Below are 20,991 nucleotides of genomic sequence, written 5' to 3' on the forward strand. Positions count from 1 at the left end.
AGTTGATCACTTCCTCAGACAGGCATTGTCTTTTCAATTCTTCCTAAATGCTCCATACCTCCACTTCCATAATGGTAATCACATTTGTGTTTAGTGTCAGTCTGTCCTACTTGATTGAGTTACCAGAGTGCTAAAATGAAGCTTCTTGGTTCACCTTAACATTTTCTTCCTTTTATCTCTGTAAATGTGGAGATTTGGATAAGAACATGAGAATTTATCTTCCATTTGGGGGATTGGACTTGCATGTGTAAACCCATACAATGATATAGAGTATTTAAAGTTCAATACTAATCACATATCGAGGGGAACAAAGATGGGTGCCTGTAAGTGACTTTATGGGTGATTAAGAAAATGGTTTTAGATATTTATATTCTTGCGTTGGGAAGATCTAGTAAGCAATGAACTTTTCTGCCTTTGCTCTTTTAGAGAACCATATCATGTAACATATTCTGGTAACTGAAATCACCAATGGTTCCTTTTGCTAGTAGGTTGCAGCTGATGAGAGTTGCTAGCTTTACCTTCTTGGATTAATTTGAAAAAGTACATATAAGCTCAGTTATAAACAACAGAAAGGAAGCTTCTGTTGGTAGGCTTGAGAAAGGGAGTTACATAACCTGGTTCACCTGTTTCTACAGTCATTTTGTTTGCTGGGTAGAAAACATAGGGGGCTGGAGTGCAAGAAGACAAACTATTTAGGAAGCTATATGAATAGTCAAGACGAAAATAGGGTGGCTTGTCCTAGAATTGTGGAAATGGAGGAGAGAAGTGAACATATTTGAGATGTATCATGAAATAAGATCCAGAGGATTTATTTTATGGGTTGGATATGTTGTGTAAGGGAACTAAATTTGCCTGCTGATTTTTGCTATAAGTAACTGGCTCAATGGAGGTGCCATTCAATGAAATGACAAAGCTTATATGGTGAGTGAGTGAGTGAAACTGAAAGTTCCATTATGGACATTTTAAATTCTAGATGCCAAATGCCAAACGATTGATATATCCAACTGTCCTTTTTGTACAAAATTTGCAAATTATTACATTAATTGTGTTTTAGATAGGATAGAGTGCTTTTGTGCTCACTTTTGTACTCCTTGTATTTCTGGGGCCTCTTGAATAGCTGAGTGAATGAATAGATGGTGATAGAGACTTCCAAATTGCTTATTCTTTCTTTATCTCCCGGTCTTGCCTCTTTTTCTTTTTTCCCATTCACTCTGTGTGCCAATTCCATGCTTTTTTTCAGTTTAAGAAAAAGCACTAAACTGAAAATCATCGCATTTGGTTAGGAGTCTCCACTAGCTGTGTGACTCTGGAAGGTCTAATTAATATTTTTCTGAGCCTCAGTTTCTTCACCTGAAAAATGAGGCAATTAGAGGTGATCTCTGAAGTTTCTTCCAGTTTGAAAATTCTGTGGTATTTTTTTTCTGAGATATGCAAATCAAATATGTACTTGCAGGTTTTACTTTATAACTGTTTCAAAGGAATGTATTTTTAGAAAGAGATAATTTAAGGGCACCTGGGTGGCTAAATCGGTTAAGCGTCTCCTCTTGATTTTGGCTCAGGTCATGATCTCACGGTTTGTGAGTTCAAGCCCCTCATCGGGCTCTGTGCTGTCAGCTAGAGCCTGCTTGAGATTCTTTGTCTCCCTCTCTCTCTCAAAAATACATAAATGAATAAACATTAAAAAAAAGAGATAATTTAGAGATAATCAATTCAACTCACTTATGTGAAAGGTGAAGGAAGTGGAACCCCGAGATAGGCTTTCTCACTTATAAGATAGACAAAAATGATCATAATGGTAACCATAAGAACAATAATGATAAGGAAGAACACCTACATCAAGATTCTTGTGGGAATAAAATTACATAAAACATTCAAAAGTGCCTTGTTAGGTATAAATGTTCAATAAATGCTGGTTCTCATGATGATTACTGTTAAATGTCATGTGACTTTCCCAAGGATATCTGACTAGCAAGTGGCAAGCTGGGGCTAAAATGTTTCCTTAAGAGGGGCAAGCCTTCCATTTCTCTGCTAGGCCCTTCCTATCTTTTCCCCCAGAAATCAGAGCTGACTATGCCTCAAACACTGTAGTGATAGTGCACTAACATGGTTATGAGCATATGTTAGGGGCAAGATAAAACATGGGTCTGAAACTAGGTTCTGGTACTCTATCTGTGTGACATTGGATAAGTTACTGAATGTTTATGAGTCTCAATCTCCTCATCTGGAAAATAGGGATAATAATAATGGGCACCATGCTCAAAGAGATGTAGTGAGGATGAATGATGTAATGTATGTCAAGTACTTGGGGGTGTTCATAGCATGGATAAGGTCAACAAACAGTACCTATCCTAAATATCTGCCCTCACCACCCTCCCCAAACTTGCTGAGTGACAGAAGTTCTCCACATTGCCTACATGGAAGCTATTACATGTATTCTTTTGTTGTTGTTGTTGTTGTTGTTGTTGTTCACTTCATATTTATTAAGATGATTTCTTTCATGTATGTAATCGAATACTAAGCTAATTATCAGAAATATCTGCTAAAGAACCTTATCATTTCCTGTGCCGTACTTAATATATGGATGATGTTTCTCTTTCTCTTTCCTTTTTTAATGTTTGTTTTTAAAATTTATTTTTAAAAACTTAAATCCAAGGTAGTTAACATATAGTGTAGGATTGGTTTTAGGAGTAGAATGGGTGATGGGCATTAAGGAGAGCACTTGTTGGAATGAGCAGTGGGTATTATATGTAAGTGATGAATTACTAAATGTCATGCATTATTTTTTTATTTTTAAAAAATGTTTATTTATTTTTGAGAGAGAGAGAAAGACAGAGGAAGAGAGAGAGAGAGAGAGAGAGAGAGAGAGAGAGAGAGAGAGAGAAAGACTGCACAAGCAGGGGAGGGGCAGGGAGAGAGGGGGACAGAAGATCCAAAGCGGGCTACATGCTGACAGCAGAGAGCCTGATGTGGGACTCAAACTCGCGAACCATGAGATTGTGACCTGAGCCAAAGTTGGACACTTAACCAACTGAGCTAACCAGGCATCCCAAAATTACATGCATTCTTGAAGGAAGGTCTCGATACTGCCAGCCATGGTAGACAAAGATATCAATTCAAAGATCATCTTGGGAAATGTTGTCAGAGCCATTTAGTTTGGATGTTAGAAGATGACAACAGTGCATCAGGCCTGTTATGAATTGAACGGAGGATGAAGGGCCATCGGAGGGTCTGCAGGAAAGAAATGAAAACTCTTAGATTATTTGATGTGTTTGAATATGAAAAATATTATTGGTTTTTGATAGATCTGTGGTAACAAAAGAAAATATTAGTGATAGTTCATGTGAATCTAAGTAAATGACACACAGAGCTTCAAGAAAACACATGGATAGTAAGGAAAATGTCATCATTGTTCATTATTTGTCTGGTTGAACAATATGACACAGTTAAAATTATTTAATCACTGATTACCTGTGTACCCCCAAATAGTAACTTCATTCTACTGGGAAGATGGTGGGTGGAAAGGAAGGAGTTGAGGGATGGTGGTGAGAAACTAAATTCTCATCTAAAATGACAAGAAGTCAAAAAATAATATCTAAACTCAACAAATAAAAAATAAGTATTTATATTTGGAAACATTAAGGCAATTACAAAGAGAAACAGCTAAAACTAGAAAGTAGTTATAGCTGAAGAACAGGACTGGGGAGTGGGGCATGATGGGGAGACCACTGTTTTGTCTTGTATGCACTTATGTACTTACTGTTTCACTTTTAAAGTAATGACTATTTTGATAAAAAAAAATAGGAAAAAAGAGATTACCTACATCTGTCTGTACTGTTTGTATCTTTCCTAAATGAAATAAAAAGGAATTATCTGTAAAATTTATATAAAGTCTATAAAGACTCTGACGGTGGTTTCAGAAATATAGCTCCCACACATTACGAATAAGGATCTCTATAATATGTAGTATTGGCAATAGCATTCTTCTGACATTTAGATACAAACTTAAGGAATCATTACGGCTGGAAATAAAGCTTGTTTTGATTGTATTACCAGTAAGCTTGTATTAATATCACCAAATCCATGTCTTCAACCAAAAACGGAGGTTGCAAATATTTTTTTACAAGTGGATCTCATGATAATTCATGGTAACACTTCTTTTTAAAAAGATTTTTTGAATGTAGCTGACACACAATGTTATACTAGTTCCAGGTGTACAACATAGTGATTCACCTTCTCTGTATATTAAGCTATGCGCACCACAAATGTAGCTGCCATCTGTCCCATACAACACTGTTATTGTAACCTGATAACACTTCTCATTCTTTTTCTATACTTTTAGCTTATGAAGGGAAGGAACTGAGTCTTCTTCTCATCTTTGGTAACTCTTAGGACAAGAGACTGAATATATGAATTATATATGTTTTCATTCGTGACTTAAATTACATGGCATTTCTTCTTATGAATTTATGCAAGCCAGTAAGCCTTTATATTTTATTTTATATAATGGTTTACTTAGCCAAAAAGATGGTTTTTGATAGAATCATTTTTGTTTTATATACTCTGGAAAATATAAAATCCTATCACACATTAATTTTATATTTACTAGCAGATTTGGTGAAGGAGGTTAATGGTGTTACAAGATCATCGTGGAATCACATGAAATTAACTTAATTATCAAAATACATCTCCAGTGCCATGGGGATGTTGATGGTGATTCTTTTAAGCATCTGAGAATAGTGGTATTTGAAAATATTCCCTAGGTTGATTGTATTAAGAACTTAGAACAACATTATAAATTTAACCTATTATTTTCATAGTTACAATAAGAACTGATATTTCTGTGTAAGGCTCAAAAATAATATTAATGAAATTGAGTCAAGTAATTTCTAGGCATCATAATATATTTAAAGTAATCTACTTGAACTGGGACTTCTGAATCCAGTAAAAATTAAGCAATAGGGGCTGAATTTATACTTCTATTTGAAACGAGCAAAGATGGACAAAATGTTTGAAACAAGTTTGAGAACATTGTGCATCATACGCTGGGCCTCAATAAATTTAAAGGTATTCAAGTCACACAAAGCATATTCTCTGACCACAATGGAAATAAATTAGAAATCAATGAAGTATTCCATATAACAAATTAACAAATGAAATTGTTTATATTACACAACAAGTCAAGTGAAAATATCTTTGGGCTTGGGGGGAAAAAACCTCTCAGTTCCTATTCCTCAAGAGGAAAAATCATGTTAGAGTGTATAAAAATGGCCAATATAGGAACAACATTTTGTATATGAGTTTATGCTAGAAAAATAATGTGTACTAGAGGGATATAAGATCATCAAATAACCATGTGCTCTTGAGAAATGAAATGAATTATTAGACTTTGAGATCTAGATGTTCTAATGCATCGGGTAATTTTATTTTTTTTTTGAATGGCATATGTAGCCTAAAATTTGGTGAACCATATTTCAGGCAGACAACATTTAAATAGGATTTAAATATCTTTGAAATTTTTTTTTTTTCATGATTCTCATCCTTTGGCAGGGGGATAGACATTTTCAAATTGGTTCTACCATACATATATACAGCTAATTCACTTTTTATTTCTGCTCAACACCAATACAGGTATTCTGGGACTTTTTCTTGACTTGTAATTACATCTCATTTACTCCCACATCTGTGCCTTTGCTCATGTTGAAACTCCACATGAATACCTTTCCTGGCTCCTCCCATCTTGTTTTTCAAAACTCATCTATTTAAGCTCCCAGCTTACCCACTATGGACTTTCCTTCAACTATTCTGACCTGCCGGGAATGTTCCTTTAGAATTTTATGAGTAATCAAGACTAAAGAAGTATAACACAAACTCTCTTACTAATTTTTAATTCAGTGGGTTTTAAACTATAGTAGGCATAATAATCATTTGAGAGTGATTGCAAAAAATGTGTTTGGCCAAATTGTCAGAGATCCCAAACCACTAAGACTAAGGAATTTGTATTTTACTAAAGATCCCAGGATGTCTTGATGTGATAGTCTGCATGTTACACTTTGAAAAAAAAACAACCCAAAAACCAAAAAACAAACACAACTCTTTATTGAATTTCAATAACTCAATCTGTTTCACTCAGAGATGCACAGTGTCCAATTCTTTTATATCCTCATATTATCAAGTAGAGTGCTAAGCATATAATGGATGCCCAGTAAATGCTCACCAACTGATTGAAGCAATGCAGTTATACACTTAATGTACAGTAGGTTCCCTTATTCCTAGTTTCACTTTCCATGGTTTCAGTTACCTGAGGCCAATCACCATTCAGATCTTCCTTCTCACCTATCATCAGAAGGTCAGTGGTAGCCTAAAGCTATGTCATAATGCCTGTGTCATTCACTTCACTTCCATAAGGCATTTCATCATCTCACAGAATCACAAGAAAAAGAAGGGTGAGTATAGTATATTTTGAGAGAGACCACATTCACATAACTTTTATTATAGCATATTGTTATAATTTTCCTATTTTATTATTATCTCTTACTGTGCCTAATTTATAAATGAAACTTTACCTGAAAACAACACAGTATATATAAGGTTTGGTACTATCTGTGGTTTCAGCCATCCACTGAGGTGCCTTGGAACATATGTGTCACTGATAAAGAGGGACTACTGTATGTACTCTTTAGTTATTTTCTTCACTGATTGCACAGCCATTTATCTTAATTTTTTTTCTAAACTTGTGATTTGATTTCTCTTGTGAATGATAGAATTTTTGAGCTAGAAAATCTTTCTAGAATTAACTTAGCTTGGTTCTCTCATTTTTCGATGAAATAGTTCAGAGCATGAGAGGTCAACAGACTTACCCAACAATTACCCAAGTTCACACAGTTTCTTAGTGAGAGAGCTATAGCTACAGAAGCCAACTCTCCAGGCTCCCAAGCCTAGTGTTTTTGCTGCTGCACATTTTGTCTCTTACTAAGAAATTTGCCCAGTGACTCGAGGTAGTGGCACAAGTGATTAAGACTGAAACACACATTTTTCAATAAATTTAGTGAAAAAATTTCATGTCATTCCAGAGAATGCATAGTAGCTGTTGCATTAGCTTATTTGTTCTGGATAATTTGGGGTCAGATAATTCCTTGTTCTGTGAATTGTAGAGATTTTAGCAGGATCCCTGGGCTCTAAGCACTGGTTGCTAATAGTACACTTTACTTCTGCCAATAAGAAATGTCTCTAGACATTGCCAAATGTCCCCTGGGAAACAAAATCACTCCCAGTTGAGAACCTCTGCTTTATATAGACAAGGACATAAATTCTTGAATTCTTGGATTCTTAAATTCTTGGAAAGACTCAAAGGGTCTTTTGAGACCTCTTCAAGAAACATTTGTGCATGGGAAGATGCTTTGCATTTGAAGCAATCACTGTCTGAAGACACCAAATACATACGTTCTAAACAAAAGGATGGTGAAGGTAGGAGTGCAGCGCGGTATTGTAAGTAGAACATATAGGCATATTATAGTGTGATTTAGATGGATTTTTATAGCTTTTTTATTTATATGAATTTTTATTATGCTCCTTTTTATTTTATTTCTCAGTGCTATAGCGCCTGTTATTTCTTTAACTGGAACATTATGTTATGGTTTAAAGAGTGATTTTCATCATCTGTAACCGATGTATATATAATCTAGACATGAAGCGTTTGTCTTGTGGATTTTTCAGAAGTCAGGAAAAATTATGTAGATACACCCTTTAGAAAATGTACGTACATATAATACCTTGTTACATACAATGCGTCTTGTCCCTCCCCCACTTTTTTTTGAATGTAGAAGCTTAGGGAAGCTTGTTTGACTGCCTTCGTCAAGCTTGACCTTAACAGAATAATTTCTTGAAAGGTATCTGCTCATCTTTGCTGTTTTGCTAAAGAAAACAGCATCTTTCTGTTCTCCCAGGATACGAAACATGAGCTGAAGTCTAACGGATGAACAACATATTATCAAACAGCTGCTAGAGAAACATCTCTTCGGTGTAAATCAGGGTCCAAAAGAAAGGAAGAGAAATATTATGTAAGAAAAATTTTATCCCAAAGAGTAGCTTGCAAAACAGAAGCAGCATGCGGGGAGTGGTAGGTTGAGTTCCAGTCCTGGCTCTGTTTGGTACATTGGAGTCCATTAAAAAAAATAACGTTTATTTCTTTTTGAGAGAGAGAGAGAGAGAGAGAGAGAGAAAGAGATACACACACAAGAGCATGAGTAGGTGAGAGGCAGAGAGAGAGAAGGAGACACAGAATCTGAAGCACTCCAGGCTCTGAGCTGTCATCCCAGAGCCCAATGCAGGGCTTGAACCCACGGATTGTGAGATCATGACCTGAGCTGAAGTTGAATGCTTAACTGACTGAGCCACCCAGGCACCCCAGGGTGCATTTTTATTTATCAGTGCATGATAGTGTTGGGTTAGATGATCTTGTACATATTTGTACTGCACATCTACTCCACAAGTTCCAATTATTTATATTGCTCAGAATAAAATATTTCTCAGCAGAAAGAAGAAAAATAGCATTAGAGAAATGTTCCAAGTAATGATGTATACCTCATCAGGAAAAAACCTGTCCTCTTTTAGATGGTTGGACACAGGATTTTACTTAGAGGACATATGCATATGGACACTTCATACACAATAGTTCTAATTAAAACAAAATACTAACCTCCAGATGATTGCCTTCTTCTGTGGGTAAAAAAAATACTCTTAGTAGTATTCTGCTCAATTAGGTCAATTAGTTGTTTAATATTTAAAGGAAATAATACTCAGCAATTATAATATTGATGATTTTTGTAATTAAAATATAGAAATTATAAATATCAACTGCTTAGACTCCAATTAGCTTATTAGCATGCAGTAGAGAGTATATACCTACATTATTGGTATCATTTTTCTTATTCAGTTCATGGCAACTAAGTGCTGTCAGCCCTTAATACGATTACGTCAAGCTTTCATACAAGTTAGCTCTTGGCCAAAGTCTGACACAGACAGTCAATATCTGGGCTTAATTATGTTGATGAACAAAAAAAAGTCACCTTTTTGTGTGTAGGCTAAATGCTCACTGTGTGTAGGGAGAACAGCTGTTGCACTTTTGATCTCACCCTAAAGATTGGAACAAAAGGTCAGAGATCTTTTGATGCAAGCTAATTAAAATATCAGTGATTATGCACACCATGTAAGCTTGCTCTTGGATCAGTGTGTAAAGCAGAAATTTCTTTTTTATATTTATTATGGCTGTGCACCTTGTTGTAATAGTTTAGGTGTGTAAGTGCCAAAAAGATCCACACATTAACCTTTGAAAGAATACTCAAATATTCCTGTAGTTGTTTCTTCTTCCTTTACAAAATTGAGTACATTAATGTATGTTTTTCCTATTCACCCCAAAGGGCAATTGAGTATGGGAAAGAAAATTGCAAACATGGAGAAAAGTAGGTTCTGTCAGATCATTATTGAAACCAGATGGGGATATTCTTCATTGGTGGTTGTCAGGCTTCTGGTCATATAGCTGTGAATATTCCAGCTGAATTAATTGGATTAGCTTTTTTAGAAATTTGTCACCATAGACCAAAGTGTGATCTATGAACTATCTACCTTACAATCAACAGAATGTTTTAATTGAAATGCAATGTGCATTTTCCCTGGCCTCACAACCAGATATTCTGTTTTCATAGGTCTGGAGACGAGCTTGAAAAGATGTATTTCCTAACAAAAATTCCAGGTGATTCTGACACTCACTAAAAGTTCTCATATTACTAACTTAGCAGCATCCAGAACTCAGAGCAATCATTTTGTCTTTGGCTTGCCTACTTTTCTGATCATTTATTTTCCAGTGACCGCTCATGTTTTTTCCACCTCCTACCATTAGTTTATTTACATTTTGGTGAACTGTCAACTAATGCCTCCTAATGGGAACTTAAAAGTATTAGATTCTCTAGGGGATATTTCTATTTGAATAAGAACAACAATAATAATGATATTTGGCTCTATACATTTCAAACCTTGTGTCTCTTTTCTCATGTATTTCTGGTGCCAGAAGTTGCAGGGAATTTTTATACTGTGAAATGACCTTGGCTCTGGACTTCTGTGGGGTCACTGTAAGTGAATGGGCACATTGAGAAGTGGGAGTATTCCTAGACTCCTCCTAAATTGAGATATGGTTAGTCTACATGGAAATGACTGTGTACTACATAAATATATCCCATTAATGTCCAACTAAATGTAACTATTCACAACTCAGTTTTTCCTTAGGTGGGTGCCAACATCCCTACAGTCACTCCAAAGCCATGGCACACAAGGAAAGGAAGTGAGACATAGGGGAGATCTGAGGGGAAAGAGATGGTGACCTTATTTGATTGTAGTTAATATATCTTCTTTTGCACAATTTTGCAAAATAGATGATTATGAAAGTGCATTATTGTCCTCTTCCTCCAGCGCTTCCCTAGGAGGGGCCCAGGCAAATGAGGTTCCTAAAGCTCAAGCTACATTAGCTTCTCAGTAAACTCACATCTACCTATATCTAGCTTAGTGATAGACCTCCTGCTGCTATACAAAATAGATGTATAATAAATGGATGAGTGAATAAAAAGGTATAAATCTTATTCTCCCAGTAGTTCAGACAAAGAATTTAGCAACATTTTTCAGGTCACATAACTGAATAAGGTGACATTCATTTAAAAAGCAAGTTTCCTGTTCATGGACTTTGCTGTGCCTCAATGATCAGTTTTTCTAGTATAGTCCATTGTTGCTTGGGTTAACATGTTTAGCATTGCCCTGGTTTGGGGGAGCAAGCTGTGCAATGATAGTTTTTCTCCAAGAAAAATTCCACCTCAATAAGGTATGTTCTTTGTTGTAAAGAATCTAGAAGAATGCAATGACTATCAGATTTTTTTTCCAGATATCAAAATTCTCTGATCTAGTTAACTTACAAGTTCCTAAGAAGGCTATTAAGCAGTTGTATAAATGCTGGGGGACGGAGAGAGAAGGGACTATTAATATTTTCTGATGGTTTTCCAGTTAGACTGTGTAATAATGCTTTGATGCTGCCTTTGCCATGAGAAGGACTTTCTCCAGTTCACTGGAGTCAGTATTGTTACAGGGGTTGAGAGTTTGGTTTCTGGAATCAGAGTTCCTGGGATCTCAGTTACAGTCTGTTGCTTACTATGTGCCCTTTGGCCAGTCACTTAATCCTATTATGCCTTTACATTTTTTCATCATCTGTTACATGGGATTGTTTTGAGGATTGAATGAACTAATACATGATTTGTAACTGCTCAATAAATACAATTTCTGTCATTGCACTTGATCTTGTCTTTGACACTAACTACCTGTTGACATTGGCAAGCACATTATATTTGTGGGCCTCAGTTTTTTCATCAGTAAAAGGAGTAGTTAAATTATAGTTAAGATTCATAAAATTGTATGATAGGAGTAACCTTGGTTCACTATACATTGCACTTGTAAAACTTATTTTTAAGTCAAAGTTGTTGTGAAACTTCTCTGTTTAATAATTGAAAGATAAAAGCCCACTCATTTTCTAGCATCTTAAAAAAATAAATGAAAAAAATCAAACAAGTTGGTCTTTTTCTCTTTGGATGGAAATCTTGTTTCCTAATGAACCAAGAGCACAAGCTTTGAATTTCATTACGGTTACAATTCCAGATCCCACCCGAGTCCCTTATCAAGTGTGGCCTCATTAAGTGCAAAAAGCAATGAATTTCTCTATTAAATAGTATTGAGCTAACTTATGGCTGACATGAGCTCAAATGAAATGTAATTACTTTAAATCTGTTCTTATTGGACTGTAGTTTCACACCGCAGACAGATATAAACACATGCAAAGCTACATGGGAATCCTTATTTATCCAGGCTCTTTTCTGAGGAAATATATGGTTATCAAAGACTAACCCAACAGATTAGGTTGTGTGTTATCCTGTTTTGAGTAAGTTACCTCTAAGACTAACCCAAGAGATTAAGTGTTTTCTATTTTTTATTTTATTTATTTATTTTTTTGCTTTCATCGAAGATGGAAGTGCTAATAAACAATCTGTTTATGAACAGATTACAGTGTAATCTATACTTTTTTTAACCAAGAATTTTGTAAACATATTTATAACCTTGGGAAAAAAAGAAGATACATGCTTTGTAATAATAATAGCTAATATTTGCTCTATAGCAGAAACAGTTTTAATTGCTGTATATGTGTTAACTCATGGAGTCTGTTTTACAGAGAAGGAAATAGAAGACAGAGAGACTATGCAGTTTACTCAAGATCTTATCGATAGTGAGTGACAGAGCTGGATTCACATCTACGAAGTCCAGTTTGGGTTTGAGGTTGTAACCACTAAACTACTATTATTTCTCAAATTTCTCCTAAATTATATTGGTTTCCTCAAGGTGGAAAGACACACTAAGCATTGAACAGTGAGAATTGGAACCCAGAATGCAAGTTTGTATCTGGTGTATTTATATTTATTTTGTTTCCCAGTAGGAATATGATATCAAATGCAACCCAATTTTGAAGGAGGAGGACCAGCTAATAAGTGGTTATAAAACTTGCCTGAGGTCATCTAGAGATGTTAGTGAGAGCAGGAATAGGTATAAGCTGCTGACTAACTCTGTTTTTGTGGCTAAAGCCACTAGAGAATATGTCTTTCCAGTGACAGCCATCAATGGCTGTAGGGGATAGAAACAACTAGGAGACAATTAGTGATTCCAGAGGGAAGTGACAGAACATGAAATGCTTGGGGGCAAAAAGAACATTGCAGGGATCTGGCTTATGGTAATAACTTCACTGGCAACCTCAACTTAAAACAAAACTAATGATTTTAAAATGGCGTTCCAAAAGAATCTTACTATTCAACTCTTGAGTTCCCAGCATTCATTTTATAGAAGTAAGCCATATTTTGCATACTTAAAGTCTTTTTTTTTTTACAGTGGCAAAGACATATGGGTGATCCTACTAACTCCTGCTTAGACTTACTGGCAAGAATAATGCTTCTGTAGTTCCTTGATTTTGAAAGTATGGTATTGACATGTCAGAAACAATGGCTCTCGAATAGATATATTATAAGCAAAACAAGGTAAAATACCAACACAGATTGGATAATAAAAATCACTTATATTCTACTATTCAGAAACTAAGTTAACATATTTTCCTGTGCATATTTATAGTTATAACAACTTAGGGATTAATTACATGCACCTTGAATGTATATTTCACTTTATGTGAATGTTTCTCCAGATCATTACATACTTTTAAACTTTGGATTTGAAAACACCAGTGAATGAGTGGATAACACGTTGCACACTATATCATAACTTATTTGATATGCTTCTATTATTGGATGATTATTATTTTTAGATGTTTGAATAATAAGTATTTTTATACATGAATCTTTGTCTGAACTTGTTATTATTTTTAGTATAGTCATCCTTAAGATAGATATAAATTTTCAGACTAAAGTTTAAAATGAAGCTTAAAATAAAATCTTTGATATATATTTAAAAATTGTTTTACAGAAATTTCTTACCGATTTTTTTTGTCCTGTCAGCTGTATAAAAGGAGGTCTGTTTCACCAAATCCTCATTCTCATAATTTTCTACATTTAGATACTGTGACATTATCATTGAAAATGTCTTAGTTAAGGGGCATACTGGTGTCTCAGTCAGCTATGCATATGACTCTTGCTTTCGGCTCAGGTTATGATATCATGGTTCGTAAGATCAAGTCCTGCATCAGGCTCTGCGCTGACAGTGCATCATATCCTAGCCAATTGCCCTTTCTTAAATGATTGTCATCTGTGTTTCCTCTGCAAATGAATTGTCTACTTCATTCTTTGTCTAGGATCTAAACTGTTAAATGTTTGCTATTGTATGTTATGATCAAAATGTTGGCTAATCTGAACAAACTTGTTGAAAGCAAAACATACTAAAATGCCAATCAAACAATTTCGTAGGAGTTAAAAATTTTTTCTTTTATTAATATTTATTAAGACTGTTTGTAGAAGAAACATGGAAGGATATAGTCGGATCAAATAACATGCTTATAATATAAAAGTTGCTAAGTTATAAATAAGGCAAAATTATTGTATATAATTTGGAAAAAAGGGAAAAGCATTCTGTATATACAGATATATTTCTGAGCCCTGTTTATGACTATAAGTGTATAATTCATTGCTTCTGCATTCCTATAATGTGTTACAACAACTTGGAAGAAAAAGAAATGAGCAAGAAAACAGTTGCACAAACATTGTCAAATGTCTTTTCCCGATATCCAAACCCTATGGGTTAAACAGTCTGATGGCTTCTTTGATCCTATTTACCAAATTAGCTTTTCATTTGTTCAAATAGGTCCACAGCTTTTAAGATGTGCATTTTGTTTGAACATTTTCCCCCTCAACCCTCTGGTGTCTCTTTTTCTTAAACAAAGGATGTAAGTTTGGCTAGCTGCAAAATTTATTTCTAATTTTCAGAAATTCATGTGAATCTTTCCAAGTGTGAGAATAATAATTCCATTTGGCTTAACTCCAGTGATCTTTGAAACAAACAAACAAACAAACAAACAGAAAAATAAAATAAAAAACAAACAAAAAAATCACAAACTGTAAGGAGAGTAATGATCTGTAGAAATCTGCAGGAGGCCTTGGTCCTTGCTCCAGGAGTATTACTGCTGACAATTACACAAATACTGTTCCTGTGCAATTATCCCAGCAAAAATTATAGAGCCCTGATGCGATTTATGCCTACTGGTTTCTATGTAGCACTTTGTTTGAATCAAAATGGCTGTCTTTATTTTTTCTTTTCTTTAAAGAGTCAGTCAACTCCTTAGGAGAATATAATTTTCTTCCATCTAGTTTTAAATGGCATTAGCACAGCAATCAGATGTCAAGGTGAAAGATAAACATGTCTGCTCTTGGGTGCATAAGTGGTGAAAATACCAGGTAAAATGGGTACCATCTCCCTGCTTTTGCATTTTAAATAGCACTAACCTTGTGCAGTGTAGAGTTATGATTTCTTAAACTGTTTTCTCCCTACAATGGGCAATCAGGTCCACAATTTAAAAATATACTGTGTACTGTCAAGTTTTTCTACTGGATGTAAGTGCATAGAAAAAAAATCAATTTGTTTTGTTTCTTAGTTTTGTGTGATTACTGCATTGTATTTATTTCCACAATTCCTTTAATGTCACCATTTAACTACCCTTAATTGAAGACTGCTTGTGTTTTCTCTTTGCCCAGGAGATTACACTTCAGGTCATATGCAATACATTTTAAGCAAATCAGATTGGAGGGGAAAAGAATATATATATATGTATATACGTACATATACATATATATACATATAAAAGCATATATATATGCTTTTTCCTTCTAAAGATGTGTGTATCATGGTTAAGTGTGAAGTATGTTGAAAAGTAATCACCTACCAGTCTGTTTAAGAGCTCTAGCAGCCATTTTAACAAAAATTAAATGTAATTGCAAAATGGAAGAGGGGGAAAAACATGTGTACCAAAGCCCCCTTAAACAATTTCTTTCTATCAAACATGACTAGAAGATAGTTTTAGTGAGGCTGCCTTTGGAAATTGTGCAGGCTCTGTTTGGCTGAAAAAGAAAAGGGTAGAACTGGATGAATAAATCTATTTCTCCACCTTAATACGATGAATGGAAAATGGATTCCAGCAGACAAGTTATCTCCTTTATGGTGTTTAAAAAGATGACATCCCAAAGGATTAGAAATTTTGTAGCTTTTCATGTAATGTCATATATGTGTGTGTGTGTATATATATATATATATATATATATATATATATATTTTTTTTTTTTTTTTCCCCTAAGGGAGATGGTGGGCATTTTTTTGCTTATGTGTATTAGAAAAACAGACACAGTCTAGTAATTTTCTATATTTGAATGCTGGAACAGGAATTGCCTAGTACATGGTTATTGTTAAATAAGTGCTTCTTAGATTAAATATTATTTGGCGTAGCCTTGGCTTGAAGCCTGGTCCAGTTTCATGATTATTTGGCTTACAGGAACTACACTCAGGTTCCAGTCCTAACCCAAGATTTTTTTTTTTTTTTTTTAGATTTTTTAATTTTTTTAATGTTTATTTATTCTTTGAGAGAGAGAGAGAGACAGAGCATGAGCAGGGGAGGGGCAGAGAGAGAGAGAGGGAGACACAGAATCTAAAGCAGGCTCCAGGCTCTGAGCTGTCAGCACAGAGCCCGATGCGGGGCTCGAACTCACGGACTGTTAGATCATGACCTGAGCCGAAGTCGGTCACTCAACCAACTGAGCCACCCAGGTGCCCCTCCAAGATTGGTTTTAAAGGGACGGAGGGGTGCTCAGCAAACTTCCTCAGGGTTCTAATTTAGCATATATATAGCAGTCCAACATCAGGTTGATCCATCCACTTGATACTTTCTTTGTCCTTCAGTCTTCCAACTAGCCTGTCTCTGTGGGTTTAATGAATCACCATGAACCATCAAGCTAACATGTTCAAAGAAGGGAATCAATCATCTTGAGTCATGATCATCTTAATCATTTGCTCTGTTTAATAAGGACTATGAAGTCTACTGGTCCTCCCCAGCTGGGACATATCACTAATTTCATATCATCACCTAGTGTTCTGATCAGTGTTGGGATTTCCTATGGCACTAAGACAACTTTTCAACTATATTTATTTCCAAGCACATTTCTTAGAAGAAATTCTTTAAAGGTGGAATTTAGTTTTGAATCTTTGGAGGTCCTATTAATAGCCAGAGTATGATTTTAATCCACAAAGTCTTAAGAGATATAGAGGTTGTTAGGGTCAGAGCTAAGCTTGTTAAGAGCTAAAATCTTTGTCTCCACAGGATGTGGGACCCAGAGAGCTTATAAAATGAAGAAAGAAGACACAAACAAAAGAAAAAAGAAAGATATGTCAATGTTTGCTTTCTGTCATTGTTTAGGTTTTAGCTTTCTGGCATTTGGGATAATACTGATGTGGTCTAAAAATACAATAACAGCCAGGGGCAGACCTTCATGCTAATGAGACAGATGTGCTCCAAACCTGGCAATGATGCACTCCTCAGTGGAGGAATGATGTGGACCATATGGTGTGAGGTCGGCTCCCTTCCATCAGGATGATCCCATCAGGGCTCTTTGCATTTGAAGCTAAGGGTGTTGTGCTTATGGGTTATTCACATGTTTGGCTGTATGTGGGTAGGTAAGTGAACAGCAGTCCTCAGCACCCTGAATTGTGATACCTAGATGCACTTAAAATAAAAGTGCTCCTCTTTTATTAGTGCATGTTATGTATGTTTTCCTCATAGTTTTGCCTCCTTTCTCATTTTCAGGAGAAGCCAAGTAGTATTTGGGAAGAAAAGAGGCTCTGAGGATATCTGTTTTGACATTAAAAAAATAAACAGAATGTGGATGATCTATTTCCTAAATTCTTTAGCTTTTTCAATTTTAAATCCTCTTGTTCCCTAGGAAGGCTCTCTGCTTGAAATGGTAGAGTCTGGTCACTCGAACAATAGGGTTTGTAACAATATGTGAAAGAGGATTTTAAGGATTTAAAAAAAGAGACAAATAGTAAGACCTCAGCTTGTCTAATTGCAGTTTAAAAATTTTCTTGATTCCATCAGAATTCCAGGGGGGATCTCACATTGGTGGGAAATTGCCATGATTTCCTGATTTACATGGGCTTTAAGTCCCTTTTGGCTCAGGGCATAGCTAGATGCCATTTTTTTGCCAAACTTGGCAGTAGGGAAGGACAGCCCTTGGATGGCAGTGTTGATAGGATCCTATAGTTTGTCTTCATTTCTGATAAAGGGTAGATCCTCAATAAAAGGCACTGAATGAAAAGATAGCACACAACCCAGACAAGCTGGTGTCGAGAACCCGTGGTTTGAATGGTCAGGAGTGAACGTAGTTCGCTGGTTGGGGAAAACTGACACACAGCTGATAGACTGAAGTCCAGTGGGAGTTATTTTCTGCTCAGCACTCCATTGGCAGCTGCATTTGTGAATCAACTAAGAGCAGCTTTTATTGATATGGTCACTACGCTTTTAGTTCCCATTTTGAAGTGTATCGCTTTGATGGATGTGTAAGGAATCCACCTCGACACCTCTGACAGAAGACACCAGGCAGAAGACACGACTAGATTTTGAGCAATCCTGATTCCACAAAAGAGATGACACAGACTGCTGAGTAAAACACAGCAAGCCAGTTTGTAAAGAGCCCAGGCGTTATTTGACAGAAGCACCCTAAGTCACGGTTCTGCCCGCTTGTCTTTGAGGGCTAGAGAGAAGGCTCCTGTCTGAAAGAAGAAAAGAAAACTTCCCCAAGGCCAAAACACACCAGGTTGTAAAAGCCTGGAGTAGAGATTTGTTGACCCCTTGTCCCGATCTCCCCAACCTCATTCCTTTGTTCTTCTTGGCAAGGACCCTCTGCTAGAATTTAAGCAGTCTCCTTCACAAGTCTTGTCTATGACTTGTTCATTATTAGTTTTGAACCTTCACATAGCCATTTCTAACTTACAGAATATATTCTCTGCCTTCTATTTGTATATTTACCCTGTTTTTGCTGTCCTTGAAAAATCTGGCTTAAATCTAACTCTTGGGAGGCATTACATAACTAAGTGGGTCCTGCCCATGTATCCCTTGCTTAGCCTTTTATCTGTATTTGGAACAAATGGACCCGATTTAGGCTTCCAGAATTTGTAAACCCTTTACTGGCATTAAATATTTGGTAACCATGTGTTTCGGCTACTTCTGCATATGGGTAGTTATTTCTCCCAACTATATTGTCACTGCCTAGGGGCAGGAACACGTTTACTTATGCAATGTATAATTTCCTTCTCCCTCCATCCAGGACAGTCCAGTGATTAGCAAACAGGAGGCACTAAGCATGTGTAACAGTTATAAATCCTAAAATAAGAAGTATCTTTATGATGGGCATACTTAGAGAAGGTGAGCAGCAAGAAAGTGCAAAAAAAGAGTGATTATATAAAGTGCTACATATGTTCTGGATATCTACTACTGCATAACAAACTATCCCCAAACATAGAAACTTGATACAATAATCTGCCATTTAGGCAGAGTTTCAAAGGAACTGTTTAATTCTGGTCCATGTGGGGTTAGATGGGCTCTGGAGTCTGTTTCCTAGATTGCTCACTTACCTGGTTTGCAAGTTGGCTCTGGTTGTCGGCTGGGAGTTCAGCTGCGAGTGTTGGCTGGGGGCCATGGTTTCTTGCCATATGGGTACTTCAGTGAGGTTACTTGTACTTCCTCACAGCATGGTGGCTGAGTTAGAGAGTGGTCTAGAAGGCAGGAAGTAAAAGCTAACAGGTCAGTTAAGGGATACATCTAGAACTAGTACAGCCTCACGTTGTCAGAAACAAATACTGCCTCTTTATGAGGGAGTGGCATGGTCACATGGTAGAAGACTACATGTGATGGGAGCTAGTATTTTGACCCTCTTGGGAAAATACAGCCTACCAGATATTGCTTTACTAACAAAACTACACAAAGTCAAATAGCATAAAGGGAGGAAACTCCTTGATTGTAAACTCTTTTCAAAATTAATGATGATAGTTAGAGTCCTCTGGGTGGCTCAGTCAGTCAGTGCCTCCAACTTCAGCTCAGGTCATGATCTCACGGTTCGTGAGTTTGAGCTCCGCATCGGGCTTTGTGCTGACAGCTCAGAGCCTGGAGCTTGCTTTAGAGTCTGTGTCTTCCTTTCTCTCTGCCCTTTACTTGCTCACACTGTCTCTCTCTCTCTCTAAAAGATGAATAAACATCTAAAAAAATATTAAAAAATAACTAATGATGATAGTTAACATTTATTTCCTGTTCTCTGCTAGGCACTAGGCTAAAAGGTTTATTATACATTATTGCTCATTTGATTCTCATAGTGTATGAGCTGGACACTTGTTATTGTACCCATTTTACAGATGAAGAAACTGGGATATAAAGAGGTAATAGAGTTTGCTCAGGGTTACAGCTATCAAATGGCAAAGGCAGGATGTTAATACAAGGAGTTTAACCCTAGAACTCACACTCTCTGTTTCCTGTTCAGTCACTATATAGAGTGAGAAGTTGTAATGTAGCACAGATATATAAGAAATGCCAGTAGCCATTAGTTCAGGAGTTAAGAACCTGGGTTTGGGTCCCTGTGCTTCTGGGGCACTTGAAACCTCTGTGATTATCACATGGTATTGTTTGTATGTGTATTTGCTTTTATCAGATTCCTAAAAAGGTATGCTTTGTAAATTCTTAAATGTAAAAAAATAAATGAATAAATAAATGCAATGTAATTATTCCCCTTTTTCCTAAAAAGGGCTTACTTTCCAACTTCTTACAGGATCAGTTAACTTCCTCCTTTATTTTTTTAAATTTTATTTATTTATTTTGAGAGAGAGAGAGAGAGAGGGAGAGCAGGTGAGCACGAGTGCGGTAGGGACAGTGAGAGGGAGAGAGAATCCCAAGCAGGCCCCGTACTGTCAACGCAGAGCCTGTCGCAGGGCTTGAACCCACGAGCTGTGAGATCATGACCTGAGCCCAAGATTGAGTCGGATGCTTAACCGACTAAGCCACCCAGGTGCCCCATCTCCTTTAAAACCTTCAGAAAAAGGCAGCCATGCAACACCGAGGGCACATCAGCTTTGTGGCCTGTGACAGACTTTGTCAGGATCCCAGCGACTCCTTTGCAATCCTTATAATCTTAGGTGAATTACTGACCCCTCCCCTCAGGGCCTGGTTGCCTGGGTTGCAAAATGGGGCTAATGACCTTTAAGAGTTGGGAGGACAAAATAATATGCATTGTGTAACATACCTGGCAGTAATAGATTTTCATCTGGTGTTATTTCCTTTAAAGGTATTTTGAGTGTTGCACAGAATTGGTGCGGTAAAAACATTTTCTTCTCAAGTAGCTGCTAACCTCTAAAGGCAGGACAAATCCCCAAAGACCTCCGTATACCACA

The 20,991-nt window shown here is 36.3% G+C and overlaps 1 protein-coding gene across 1 annotated transcript in view; it reads left to right on the forward strand.

Moving 5' to 3' along the window:
• The window catches only part of NXPH1 (neurexophilin 1), a 297,458-nt gene that overhangs the window by 106,833 nt on the left and 169,634 nt on the right, over positions 1 to 20,991 (forward strand). The gene's annotated exons all lie outside the window — the stretch shown is intronic.

The sequence above is a fragment of the Panthera onca genome, chromosome A2 (assembly GCF_046562875.1).
Source record: "Panthera onca isolate mPanOnc1 chromosome A2, mPanOnc1 haplotype 2, whole genome shotgun sequence".
NCBI lineage: Eukaryota > Metazoa > Chordata > Mammalia > Carnivora > Felidae > Panthera > Panthera onca.